Source organism: Ursus americanus, chromosome 3, assembly GCF_024610735.1.
Source record: "Ursus americanus isolate L20-20 chromosome 3, mUrsAme1.1.p, whole genome shotgun sequence".
In the NCBI taxonomy this organism is placed as follows: Eukaryota; Metazoa; Chordata; class Mammalia; order Carnivora; family Ursidae; genus Ursus; species Ursus americanus.
The window spans coordinates 36025742-36040298 of NC_142129.1; the positions used below are offsets into that span (position 1 = coordinate 36025742).

General features: G+C 44.8%; 1 long non-coding RNA gene across 1 annotated transcript in view; it reads right to left on the minus strand.

The window, feature by feature from the left end:
* The window catches only part of LOC148110366 (uncharacterized), a 91893-nt gene that overhangs the window by 53785 nt on the left and 23551 nt on the right, over positions 1 to 14557 (minus strand). The window contains exon 2 of the long non-coding RNA XR_015723747.1: positions 4510 to 4668. This is a non-coding gene — a long non-coding RNA (uncharacterized LOC148110366). The remainder of the gene's footprint in view (positions 1 to 4509; positions 4669 to 14557) is intronic.

Genomic DNA, 14557 nt, shown 5'->3' on the forward strand with positions numbered 1-14557 from the left:
TCTCTGTCATATAAATAAATAAAATTAAAAAAAAAAAAAGAAAGAAAAGAAAAAAGAAAGAAACCCTGGGTCCATCTGGAAACACAGAGGATACAGTCATTGGGGGTGATTTAATGTCACCACAAACATTACAGCTATGAATTCCCTCCCCATTCTCTAAAAGACGCATTGAAAAATGGATTTCATTTGCGTCCACCCCTCCTCCGCTCTCAACAAGACTGAAAAGACATGAAGTATTTGTGGACTTCCAAGGATCCCATCTTCTCTCTTTGGATCACACAAAAGCCTAGGCCTGACAAGATCTAGAAAAATGAGGAGGGAGGTCGGATTCTCAGTCCATGTGGGTAGTGCCCCTGGCCATGGGAAGGCAACTAGTTTCAACAGTAACTCCGCCTTCTCCGCACCAAGCTTGGCCAAGGAAAGCTTCACTGCTATCCGCAGGGCCACGCACTTCACAGCCAGTTCTCTCCATGACCTTTCTAAGGCCTGGCCACCTCACAAGATGGCAACTGTCCTCCCACAGGGGCGCTGCTGGTTTCTTTGGACAGATCTGGAAGCCTTCCTTTTCCCTTCTCCGTATGAAAGGCAGGTCGATGGGATGACATCGCCTACTTCAACTCTTCCACCTCCCACACACAAAAATCTGTCCCAGTTTATCTCCAGGGTGGGTTCTCCTTCTTCACCATCCCCTTGCAAAGCGCCCCCCTTTCTAAGACACACCTGCAAAGACAGTTAACTCCCCCTCTCCCTCACTCCCTCACGCCCCAAGGATCTCTCCTTCTTGGGCAAGTAGGAGAGGGGGTCACAAAGGAATTATGCTTTTTCTCTGGCACGTCTATGAGACAGAAAGAGAGATCTGTTTTAATAAACTACAGTTTTATATAAGATACAGACTACCCCACATCCTGTAACGGCCTGAATTTTCCCTAAAACTTCCACCGTTAGATCCAGTTCTCTTGATTACGGCACCGTCTGCAAAAGACCATAATTCATTCATTTACTCATTCAAAGGCGCAGTGTTAAGGGAACAGATGCAGCGTCCAGTTGGAGACAAGTTAAATTTGAGGTGCTGAATAGTGAGATGAAATAGGCAAGTAAGTATAGAGCCTAGGCATACATATAAATCAGGAAATCTTATTCGAGTATTTAGCGCCATCGGCATGAATGAGAGGCTATGACAGAAGGAGAGGATGCCCTCAGACTGAGGCCTGAGGCACCCTCCAGCAAAGCAGACTGCGGGGGTAGGACGTTAGGTGAAGGAGTGAGTAAATGTGTGGCCAGAGAGCCAGAAAGCCCCAGCTCCATGAAGCAAGATATGGACAGCTGTTCCAAGGGCAGCAGCAAGATGGGAGAAAGGCCTTGGAACTCGCTCTTTCCCATTAAGAATTTAGCCACCATGTTCATACTCAGGAGATTACTTTAGCCGATTATAGCTCAAAATGCAGAGAGAACATGGGCCCTTGAGGGAGCTGGATGGGTATCATTTCGGGGGAGGTGAAGGAGAAAGAAGGTTCCAGAACAAGCCCTCTGTACAGGCAGTCCTGGGTGGACAGGAGAGTAATCCTCACCTACCCCACACCTCTCTTTCTATGTATATGGGCAAAATGACAGTCCTGCTCCCCCAGCCTTCCCCACTCCCTAGTTAGCTGTCACCTTCCTGTGGCTTCCACAGCAGCTCTGAGAGATTTCTCTCATAAGTACTGAGCAACAGCTTATGCTACAACAGACTCTGGCCCTTTTTCCTTTCTGAAAAAAACAACTTTTAGATCTAAGACCTCTACTGAAATATTTTTTTATTTAAAAATTAAAATTAATTTATATACATGGTATAAATAATGGGCCCCAAACTTCTCATTAAAAGCAAACATCTCTCACCCAACCCCTTCTGATTTCCAGTCCTGTTCCACAGAGACTACCCCTTGAAACCATTTCTGGTTTGTTTTGCTTATTACCTCAATATCTTTAAAGAATGTTCACATGCTGCTATTTCTTGATTTATCAACTTTGGGCCCCGTGAATCTGTGGGCTTTCTGCCACAAGCAGGAAGGATTCAGCTGATACCCCTACCCACCTTCTCCTCTTCCTGCCTCCTCATCTTTGATGTTTGGATAACTACCTTTACTTCATCTATTGCTTACCTTTGTTATTTTATTTTTTATTTTTTTTAAAGATTTTATTTATTTATTTGACAGAGATAGAGACAGCCAGTGAGAGAGGGAACACAAGCAGGGGGAGTGGGAGAGGAAGAAGCAGGCTCCCAGCAGAGGAGCCTGATGCGGGGCCCGATCCCAGAACTCCAGGATCACGCCCTGGGCCGAAGGCAGACGCTTAAGGACTGAGCCACTCAGGCGCCCCACCTTTGTTATTTTAAATAATTGCCACCTCTTGACACCACAGTCTGTAAAATGAAAATATTAACACCTCGACCCTAACTTCCACCCCATTTTCTCCTTCCCCCTCCCATCTATTGACAGCTACCTTTTCACTTTTCTGTTTTTGAAATTGATACCATTATAGTCTGCTCTGTATCTGTTGTGTGTTCTATACTTTTTAAAGATTTATTTATTTATTTTAGAGAAAGACTTGGTGGGGGGCCAGGGGACATAGGGAGAGGGAGAGAATCCCAAGCAGGGCTTGAACTCATGACCCTGAGATCAGGACCTGAGCCAAAACCAAGAGTCAGACGCTTAACCCACTGAGCCACCCAGGTCCCCTGTGTGTTCTATACTTTTTAAATGCAGGTGTCTCAGCTGAAGTGCTTTCAAAAGCAGGATATCAGAGCAGGGTCAATTTGCAAGTGTGGTTTTGATTTAGAGGAATATTTTGATGTAGTCGTGTGGATGCAGCTTTAGCAAATGTAAGCATTCTTTATTTTTTAAATAAAAATTAAAATGTATGCAATAGGCTTCCCTAAACCTCACGCCACCCCTGAACCAAAGAGGGCAGGAATATCTATGATGCCATGGCTGGATTTTAAGACCACTGCTTAGAGATATGCCGGTTAGGCCGCCTCAAAATGTCATGAATCTTTTGTACTCCCCTACATTAATTTTTGTCAAGGCCTATAGCCGAGGAAAATATTAGAAAATTCAATTATCTCCTGAATTTGGGGAAGGCTAGGCAGTCAATTAAAATAAAAATAATAGCAAAAAACCCCCAAGAGAATATAGCTAGCATTGTAAATAGCTCTATGGTGGAAATGTAGTAAAATTGCAAAGTAAAATGCTTTATAAAAAAGAAATCTTGGGGCACCTTGCAGCTCAGTTGGCTGGGCGTCTGCCTTCGGCTCAGGTCATGGTCCCAGGGTCCTGGGATCCAGCCCCACATCGACCTCTCTGGTCGGCAGGGAGCCTGCTTCTCCCTCTCCCTCTGACTCTCCCGCCGCTAGTGCTTTCTCCCTCTCCCGTGCTCACTCTCCCCCTTTCTCTCAAATAAGTAAATAGAATCTTTTAAAAAACAAAATCTTGCCTGAAAAAGCCAATGCTAAATCTCGTCAATAAAAAACTGTTAAAATAAAATGCTATAATCTTTAGTTCATCTCTGGTCTTCCTAGAAAGCTATAGACGAACAAAGAAGCCTACCATCAATTTAAGTGACTTCCTAAAGCCCAATAAGGGTGCCAGAGAGTTGCCACCATAACCCAGTCCCATAAAGATTGAAAATTTTAAGACAAAAATCAGTCTTGGATCCTGTACCACAGATTTTAATTCTCAAAAAAAAAAAAAAAATCACTGCACCATATTTGAATGAATACATAATTCTGTAACAGCTCCCTAAGTGTATCTCATGGTGAAGCTTCAGTGTACTTGACAATTTGTTAATTCAACTGGCTCCTACAATGTTCGTTGCTGTTTTAGATAAAAATTTAGTTTCTCTGCAGGAATGAAAGAGAGTGGACGCTCGCTTGTCAAGATATCCATCTGCATATGAGTGGCCAGGATATTTTTGAGAAAGAACAGAAGAAGGAAAAGATATAAAACAAAGAGTACGGTAGTGGTTTAAAAAAAACCAATCTGCTTCCACTGGGCTTGAGCAGGCAGTCAATTTGCATAAGACTTCTCCAACTGAAACTGCCGCTGCCTCTGCTTCACCCTAAAAACAAGAATTCCTGCCTAAATCCCAGGTGAAGATTAAATTACGAGCACCTTGGCAGCTGAATCAGCACCATAACTCCAGCATTTGGGTTTGAGGTCTTGCGTCAAACAAGAACTGCTTAACAGGCAACTCCATGACAGCCTGGCTGGGACACTGAACATAGAACTCAGCTGGGAGGAGAGGATACAGGAAACTCCGCGAACTTCTACTCTGTTCAATGAGGCCGAATATTCCACACACGAAAAGGGGGGGGCTTCTAGATCAGAAAGGCAGAAATGAAAATAAAGAGGAAATGTCTTTGGAGAAATGAAGGTTCTAGAGTGAACCTACGCGAGGACACTGAGCTGCCATGAGGAGACTGAGATGGAGAGAAGAGGAAAGAAGAAACATTTGGCACATGATGATGTCACTCACTTTTGCTGGGCTGTGCAGGGGAACTTGACCACGGCCAGTAAGCTGCTGAGCAACAGCTGGAGAGGCTGGAGAAGACCCCTGTACCCAGTCAGAAGCTTCCAAGGAGAACAGCTCTCCCCGGGTATCCGTGATGGTTGGCCTCTGGGTCAGGTCAGGTGCCTAAAGGAATAAGAGCAATTGATCTGGGAATTAAGGTAAAAGAAATCCTCTTAGTGACCTCATTAAGCTGTATTATTAAAGAAAAAAATAAGGGCAAGCTGCACTCTTTTATATTAACCTAACACACGTAAGCCTTTTACAACCAAGTGGGTCCCCTAAGCGACCCAGAAATTCTTCATCATCCTGTCCTGATGCCACGGCTCAGGATTTTCTTTCCCTCTCAAAAGGCTGCTATGGGAATACACCTTTCTTCTACTCTGAGTGAGACAAAATACTTACGGTTAATTGAGTAGAACTATTCTCTGATATGTAAAAGTCTTGCTTCTATGCTCTGTGTTCACAGAACGACCAAAAGCTCTTATGTACAAATTAACGCAACATAGTCTGAGTGAAAAGGGAAGGTTGCAATGGGAGGAAAATATATAAGGATGCCTTTTATTCCATCTTATAAAAAAACAGAGAAGACGCTCACCTACACAGCTTCTCGCTACCTAGCCACTTGAAGTTCCCAGTCTGATCCCTCAAACTTCCAGAAGGAATGGGCAGAAATAATTTTCAGAAACAACCTGTCTATAAAATATCCACTACCTAGGTTTGTCCTTTGCCAATTTCCGAACTGCCGTGTGTGGCTCTGGAATGAATGCAGCCCAAGGAAGTCGTGCAGCACGGCGGCCCTGAATACCTCGTGCTTCAGGATTCATTTAATCATTCATTCAGAAAATATCTTTACTGAGCAACTATGATATGCCAGGCTCTGTTCTAGAAACTGAGAATATAGCCACATAAATGGCAGAGTCACTATATGCATGGCTTTTACATTCTCACAGGACACAGAGACTAGAAGAAAGAGTAAACATATAACTTCAAATAGTAAGTGTTGGGAGGAAAAACAGAAGTGAAGGAAATTGGCAGGGACTGGGGGTGGGTGAGGGTCAGCTGTTTTACAGAAGATGAGCAGTTAAGACCTCTCTGAGTGGTAATAACAAAGCAAAAACCTGAATGATAGGAAGGAGCAAGCCAAAAGACATGTGGATTTTATTAGAAGTGTGGTGGAGGGGCGCCTGGCTGGCTCAGTCGGTAGAGCACGGGACTCTTGATCCCGGGCTTGTGAGTTCCAGCCCCATGGTGGGCGTGGAGCCTATTTAAAAAATAAAAATTAAAAATAAAGTTTAACAGAAAGTCATTGCAGAGCTTTGAGCAAGAGAGCGAAATGACTGACAATATTTTTTAAAGGTCACTCTGGCTCCTCTAAGGATGGAAGCTAGAGCAGTAAGAGAAGGTACAGGGAGACCCGTGAAAAGGACAATGACTCAGGGAAAATGTGACAGCGTGAAGGTGAGACATGGTCGGAGTCAGGATATTTTGAAAATCAAGTGTAGGGCTGATGGATTGGATGAAGAAAGAAGAGGGAACAAGGATATCTTGAAGTGTTTGATCTCAACAGATCAAAGGGAGTACCATATACCGTACTGGGGGAGAGGAGGAGAGGAACAGGTATTCTGAGGGAAAAGAGGGTGGTGGGCAACTTTGCCTAAGACACCTGCAGTTTGAGATGCCTGGTAGACTTCTAAACAGAGATGTCCAAGGCAGATGGGAGCCAAGTCTGGAGCTTCAAGTAGAAGCTGGAACTGACTGCAGATACAGATTTGGAGACCATCCATTATGTGTAACACGTCAACATTAGAATAAAGTTTTCTACTCTAACTACTTGACCAAGAAAGCTTTGCGCTCTATTTACTTCCCTACTAAGGAAAGGCACCCAAGGGACATTTAAAGGCTTTCTGCAAAGAGTGGAAATCTTCCCAATGTTAGAAGATCCTCCAAAAGCTTGCTCCAACAGACCCGCTCCTTGAGAAGTGGGAAGCTGCCTATGCCCCTGATCTAGTCGTAATTTTAGAAACGTCTTGGGGACAAGCGTCCTCTACTCACCTGCTCACCTGGCCCCACTTAGAGCTATGGCTCAGAGGAGCGTGCACTGGTGCTGCGACTAGCTCGCTCCAGCTGACCTCCTCTCCCTTTCCATTTCATACCCACCTAGAGACTAGATTTATTAAAAGTATTCAGAGATCTTGCACAGAAGGCAAGGGCAGGAATGTAACCAAGACTCAAAAAGGGCTGGAACCAGGAACAGGAAAATCATCAGGACTTTCCATCACTCCTTTGGGATTCTTTGTGTTTACTTTGTTCTTCACCCTCATGACCTCCTCACCTTTCACAGGCCCTACCTCCGAATACCATCTCCTTGGGGGTTAGAACGTCAGCAGATGGACACAGTCGGGACCACAAACATTCAGCTCAGAGCACCACGAGTACATGCCCAGCCTAGGCCACTGGTTCTGAGAGGAGGACAAAAGGCACACATAGTAGAGCTGCTCAGTTGGGCCCAGATTAAATCAGCCAAACATAGGCATAAGCAAACGCTGAAGGGCTAGGACCATGGGATTTGTGACTGTTTTGCAGCATTATTGTTTCTAGAGTTAAATGATACATGTCGTAATAATTATAGTCACTCGCAAAGCCTATCTGTGTCTGAATCCCCACTTTGCTTTCTGAGGAGAGAGACTACAGTAGATTCGCTTTGGGTTTTGTGGTCCCCCCTCCCCATGATTAGAGGAGGCAGTCAAGGCTGTTAGGATAAACCTGGCTGCTGGGGCTCACCCCTGTGGATCAGGAGACAGTTCTCAGATGAAAGTGGGGGGTGGGGTGGCTACTCTGGGCTGAGCAGACACCCAAAAGGAGTCTACGTCTAGTTCATGTACAAAGTGCTTCCGACAGCACGAACTGCCTGAAGGTAGAAACTGCTTCCTGTGAGAACAACGGTCTCCTGCAAGAAAGTTGTGAATTTCAGAAGAAACTTAACTTTGAAGAGAAAAACAGCAATGTTCCTTAAAAGGGAAAGAAAGCAGGTAGAGATGTTTAAATGCTGTTAATCACAGGATTTGGGTGGAATTTGATCAATGGTTCACGAGGAAATCAAGTGTGAAATGGAAGGGATAGAAAATAATTTCAGCGCGTGAAATTCACATCTGTGACTCCAGAAGAATCCGCTGCTACCAGCCCCTCCGTGCCAATGGCCACGAGGCATGGATCTGAGCCTGGCAAGAGATAAAGGGCTGTCTCTTAATGAAGGAAAGGGACTGGGGAGAAAGGTGAAGTTGAGACCTAATCGCAACCATTTCAAACTTAGTGAGTACACAAGTGATGTGGGTCCTTGACTTGAATGAGGGATTTTAGATCAGAGTTATCACACTATAAAAGAAATTGATTATTCACATTGGCTTCCAGGTAGCTAGAAAATAAATTAATAAGGTTCTAAGTTGTTTTTTGCCTTAAACAAAGGATTTTGTTTCCTTTCATCGCTTTTTGAGGAGCTATAATGAGAATTTTCAGATTCTGAACGTTCAGAGAAATGTTTATAATAATGCACAAAGCTTCATTTGCATCTAATTTTTAATAGCTGATTACATTTTTCCTTTATATGTCACTTCTAGTGGCTGATTATTTTACCTTATATAAATACAAGCAAACATCCATATATACATACACTTTGAATACTATGATTATTAAACTCACTATGTGCTGATATTTAAACTGTATAAATAACACCAGATAATAAATCACAGGCAAATTGGATGAATAGATCTTTGAATAAATGATATAACTCTGAAAGCAATGCAAGATAGGTGCCAGAAAGCAATGCTTTTTGAATGATTCTATTGGGAGCAATTAATTAGTAACAGTCACTAACGATGACAAGGGCATTTGGGAGGTACATGGTGTCCCACCAAGTATTTGCCAGGCAGACAATAAACATTTGCACAAAGAATCTAATTTAAAGAGAGAGTTGCAAGGAAATTGAAAAGAAAGAAAAAGCTGTTCCAAATACTTTACAAGAAATCATATTGGGACCAGAGTCACCCAGCAGAAGCAGCTCTTCGGTGAGGTTACGTTTTAATGAAACCCTGGAACACCTGGTTTTTTGCTTGTGTTTTTTCCTCTGCAAAAATTCCAGAAGCAAAGCAATTCAAGTGGCTGCTACCTGCTCAGAAGGTTCGTTCCTCACCCCCCGGACCTGCTGAATCTAACAGCCCAAACTGGACCAAGAATCTCTGTTTTGGGCTCCCCCGGTGATTCTGTGGTACAGTCAGGCTTGGAAACCACTGTTGTGGAGGGGAAATTAAAGCTATTGCTGACACATTTGGTCCTCTGTCTACAGCAGGACATCAGTTGAAAATTGGATCCATCCAGTGACATGAATGATTTGGGATTAAACTGGCAGAGGGCCTGGACAAATCAATCTCTAAATTATTTAGTCCAGACTATGAACAAGCACAGACATGGTTTCCCTTTCAATGTGGGTTTTAAAACCATGTTGGTGCTGTTCTGAGTTTGAAAAAATACACACCACACACTGAACTCATGACTCCTTCATTCTTTGTGTACTGATCTTTTAAATTACATAAACCCTAACCACACCCAGTTGCCTAAACAGGATTATACCACGTGACAAACTGCTAGTAAGTGAAAAACTAAAAAGACCACCCTCTGTCCACATGGCAAGGCAGCACTCATGCTAAGCTGGGCTTAAAGCCCCCTCCCCCCCACCACCTGACTCCCGGCAGCCTCTGCAGCCCCACGTGCCCTGCGAGCAGAGAGGGCTGGCTCTGGTGAAAGAGCCGAAAGGAGGGCCAGGCAGAGAAAGACAAGGAGAGCATTCTGCTCTTCTCCGAGGCTTCCCCTGAAGCTCAGATGGCAGTTTGGATCTTTTTCTTTATGCGAGCAAAGTCAATGAGGTCTGAAGAAGTATCCTCAGGGGCTTAATGATCTTTAGATTCCCAACATGGTTCAAAGGATGAAATCTCTCTCTCTGACCCTCATACACGGTTTCTGAAGGTCACTAAGAACAATTCAGGACGCTCCAAAAGGAAGACGACCAGAAGAAAAGCCTACAGAATAGCCATCCTGGATGTTATGGTGTGGTTCCAATAAAAGGGAGAGGGGGAGACCTATCATTTACATAACAGACACACACACACAGAGACAGGAACACTTAGATCAGTGTTGGAGGCAGGGGCAGGATACCCAGCTAGTGAGAGGCTGGGTATATCCCAGGAAGAAAACAAGGACAGCCACTGGGCAGACCTCCCACAGCTCTGTTGGTAAGAGGAACAAGAAGCCACTTTCCACAAGTCTTCCTAAAGGAGAGGAGAATCAAGTTATACGAACTTGATCGCAGAACACTAGGTCCGTGTAGGAAGGGAAAGGAGATACAGGGACACTTATTGGCCTGAGTTAAAGAGCCTAAAATAAAAGAAACGAAAAATAAAAGATCCATTTCACTAAATTTTCAGTTAGGAACAGAACATAAAAAACAGTCCTCTGCAAAAAGTTAAAAAGGAACCCTGACAGCCTGTATAACGGAATCTAGAAGAGCTCAGCACCCTTCATATCCCACTTCAGAGGAATGTGGAGCTTATTAGAGCAGAGAGAGAGAGCAGCCCGGGCATGAAGGTGGACCGACTTCTTTCTAGAAGAGAGGAGAGGTGGGAGAGAACGGTATGCATTGGAGTCCCTCCCTGGGTGACAAGTGACATTGCCACAGCGGGGGAAGGAAGAGTGGGCAAGTTGACACACAAGGCTAGCTCCCAACACAGGCAAAGCATCTCACAGTCTTCCTGAACTAGCTGCAAAGATCTGAGAACTGCACGAGCTTCCACAATTATAGATGGGAGCAGAGCTGGAGAAATACCTTTTTTCTCTATTATGACATCATCGTAACCTCCAGGATGGTATAGCTCAGGGAACTAGTAGGAGTCATCCCATTTTAAAAGAATGTGATGATAGAATCAAGGACAACGCCTATCTTGAACTAGCATGTGGCATTACCAATGAGTAAACGGAGACATATATCTGTTTATGAATGTGTGTTTGAAAACCATGTTGGTGCTGTTCATATATACACGTATGTCTTGTGGCTGAGCTCATGTGTATGAAGCGTATACATATACTCTTATACATAAATTCTTTGGCCAGAAATCACAGACCTTGCTGATGGATTTGAAGACAATCCAGGCAGCAAACAGTGAAGCCCTTTACTAAGAAGGAGAAACCAGGAGAGGAGTCAGATTGGGTCAGTGGGGAGCTGTAAACAAAAGTTCAGTTCAGGACATGTTCTATTTGAGATAAAAATGCTGGGTAGGCAGTGGACAGATACACTATGTGTCCAGAGGAAAGACTGGGTAGACATGTCAAACTAGGTGTCCTCAGCATTAAAGTCCTGGTCCTAAATGAGCTCTCCTATGAGGAGAGATGTAAAAGAAAAAGCATCTCAAAATGGAGCCCAGGGCACGGGGGTCTGGGGAGGGGGGAAGAGGGACGTCTGGTGGCTCAGTCGGTTAAGTGTCTGCCTTAGGCTCAGGTTAGAATCTCAGGGTCCTGGGATTGAGTCCCACGTGGGGCTCCTTGCTCAGCAGGGAGCCTGCTTCTCCCTCTGCCTGCCACTCCCCCTGCTTGTGCTCTCTCTCTCTGACAAATAAAATCTTAAAAAAAAGGAAAGGAAAAAGGAAAAAGGAAAGGAAAGGACGAACAGAGCCCAGGAGAAGTCCAATTTTGTTGGCTGGATAGAATGAGAAACTGAGCTTTATGTTTAACTCAACAGAATTTCATAGAATTGTGTTTCTCCAACTTTAGTCCTTGGTACACCTGGTGGGAAAGGGTTTTCTGATCAGATCAATGTGGGATAATGCCACACACGTAGCTCCCGCCCCTCCCCCCACACCGGCAACTTCAGAATACCACAGTACTATTTGCAGCTGAAAGAGTCAGAGCTGTCCTACAATGAAAAGCTTGGTTTCATGGCATTTAACAGAGCATTTCCTAAGTCAGGGGTTCTCAAATATAGTCTCCAGATGAGCAGCGTGACCATCACCTGAGAACCTGCTAGAAATGTAAACTCTCAGTCCCACTCAGACCTAGACAATAGAAGCTCTGGGAGTGGGACCCTGCAATCCATGTCATTACACACCTGCCAAGGGGGCTCTGATGGGTGGTTTGAGGAGCAATGTCCTAAACACTGACCCTTTTTCTATTTTTGGCAGATAATAGTGCTTTCCAAAGTGTTCAACTTGGGGGCGCCTGGATGGCTCAGTGGGTTAAGCATCTGCCTTTGGCGTAGGTCATGATGTCAGGCGAGCCCCACGTCGGGCTCCCTGCTCAGCGGAGAGCCTACTTCTCCCTCTGCCTCTGCCTGCCGCTCTGCCTACTTGTGCTCTCTCTCTGTCAAATAAATAAATTAAATCTTTTTAAAAAAATTTTAAGAAGTGTTTTACTTGGAAAATTTTGCAAACTTTAGTTTTTAGATTCTTAGCTTAATAAACCTTTAAGTGAGGAATTACTCTTGAAGATTAAATCCAATATCTTACCAATTACTTGTTCGTTGCTACGTCAACATGCCACCAAATTTTTTTTTTTTAAGAGAGTGAGAGAGAGAGAAAGAGAGGGCCAGAGGGAGAGAGACTATCTTGGGCAGCCGCCACGCCCAGCAGGGAGCCAGATGTGGGGCTCTGTGTCACCACCCTGAGATCATGACCTGAGCTGAAATCGAGAGTTGTACACTTAATCCACTGAGCCACCCAGGTGCCCCAATATTTCTATCAATAAAATAAAGGCTTTATTTGGGAAGAAGCAATGTGTGGTTATACATTATATATATTATATGCATTTTTTCCACACACAAAAAAAGTAACCTTTTTCGCCTTCTTCAGCTGGTCACATTATCTAGACCTGCACTGTCCAGTAAGTTAGCCACTAGCTATAGGTGGCTGCTTACAGTTACACTGATTAACGTTAAATAAATTCAAAACGCAGTGCCTGAGTCACATTAGCCACATTCCAAGTGCTACCCACATGTGGCCAGCGGGCGGTGCAGATAAAGAACGCCCACCGAATGGCCCTGATACAGACAATGAATAATTCCTCCCTCCTTTATCCGTGAACACCTTGCAGTCAACAGTGTAGGAAGGAAAGCCACCACGATGCGTGTGACCCTCACTTCTCCAGACGACATCCGTCTTCACAGGGACGAATGCGAGGGGATAATGACGAGCACACGGAAGAAAGTCAGTGGTCTCCAACTTTAAGCTCAAAAGTCCGCCTCATTTTTCTGCACAGAGTCCTAGGAGTCTCCCACTCCTCATGTATAAAAGTTCTCCACCTGCTGCCCAGGAAACCCTCTCCACTCTACTCCTGTAGTCTTGCCGCCACTGCCAACCTCACCACCCAAGACACCCTGGCCACTCCGCGCCTTGGAAACCCCCACGTCCTGAACTCACGCTTTCTCGTCCGCCTCCCAGACTCCTTTGCAGGCTCAACATAGTCATGTGACCTATTATCTACCAATCAGGTGCACTCAGGGGAGATTTCAATTTGCAAAAAAGCAATTCAATTTGGAAGAAAGCAATTCAATTAGAAGGTAATACCCAGACACTACGAGACAACATGCTGGCAAGGACGGGAGAGGGAGGCAAGAGAGAAGGTCGGCTTTCAGAAGCAGCAGGGGCAATGATGGGGGAGAGGGGGCAGTGCCCCAAGCTCAGTGTCAGCAAGGGAGATCCCAGTCATGGCTCCACATGGCAGGTGGGCCTCCAGTGGAACAACCCACGGATAACAACTTACATCTTGTTCCTGGCTAGAAAACATCCCAGTCCCATTCTCCAGTTTTTTGGAAATTCTGTGAGTTACTTAATATCCTTTAATAAATTCCTTTTGAGCTCAAATTATCAAGAGTGAATTCTGTTGCTTGTAAATAGTGTTTGTAGCAGACATTCCTACCCAAGTTGGAAAGAATTCTCTCCACAGTATTTATTCACACACATTGATTATGTGACTTAGGTTCTCTGCCAGAGAGGAGATACAAACACTTGCAGGATTCATTCTCCAGGGCCTTCCAATTCCAGGAAAGAGAATGATCAGCAAACCAAGAAGAAGGTGGCCAAGACAAATGTAGCATCACGGAGGCCTAAAGGACAGGGAGGAGGAGGGCAAGTTGGAAAGTCTTCAAGGAGAAGATGACCTTTGAATTGCAAAACATAAACAGGTTGCTGACAGGCAGGTAGGCAATAGGATGAAGGCAAAGGCAAAAGCATGATTGAGGTCAAGAAGGCGAGGATCATCTTCCCCATTCTGGGAAGACGGTCAAAGTATGGAGTTGGGTGGGGGAAAGGAAGGAGTCTCAGCAACCAGCAAAAACACTGGAGAAACCCTAATAATAACAGCTAACCTCCCCTGAGGGCTTCCTGTGTGCACTTCTCTAAACAGCTAACAGGGCACTAACTCATTCACTCCTCAACACATCCCAGGAGGGAGACGACCATCACCCTTATTTTACAGAAGGAACAAAAAACAAAAAACTGAGGCGCAGAGGTACGGGACATGCTCAAGCCCGGGAGCAGCCAGGAGGGAATGCTCCCCCCTGGGCCAGCTCCCAAGTCTACACACATAAGCCGTCCGTGCTGCTCAAGTCAGGGGAGCACCAGTACAGAGAGGACTTTATATCCCATCCTAAGGAGCTTGGACTTGACTCTGGCCGCACTGGAGGATTTCAAGCAGATGAGTGGAATGACCAGACTTGTGTTTTAGGACACATGCCAGGAGTTTACAGAGTGAAGGGCAGAAAGAGGGGGGGCAGCTAGGCAGGAAGACGAGACTCCACTCCCTACACTCACGCCCAGCCCTGTACATACATATACACAGATACACACAGAGATATACATACACACACACACACACACACACACACACCTCCTCCTGGGGCCTGGCAAACAAACAAGATAACAAAAAGTGAAGCTTTGGGAGACATGATTCAAAACCAAGGAAGAAATAGCAACTTTTA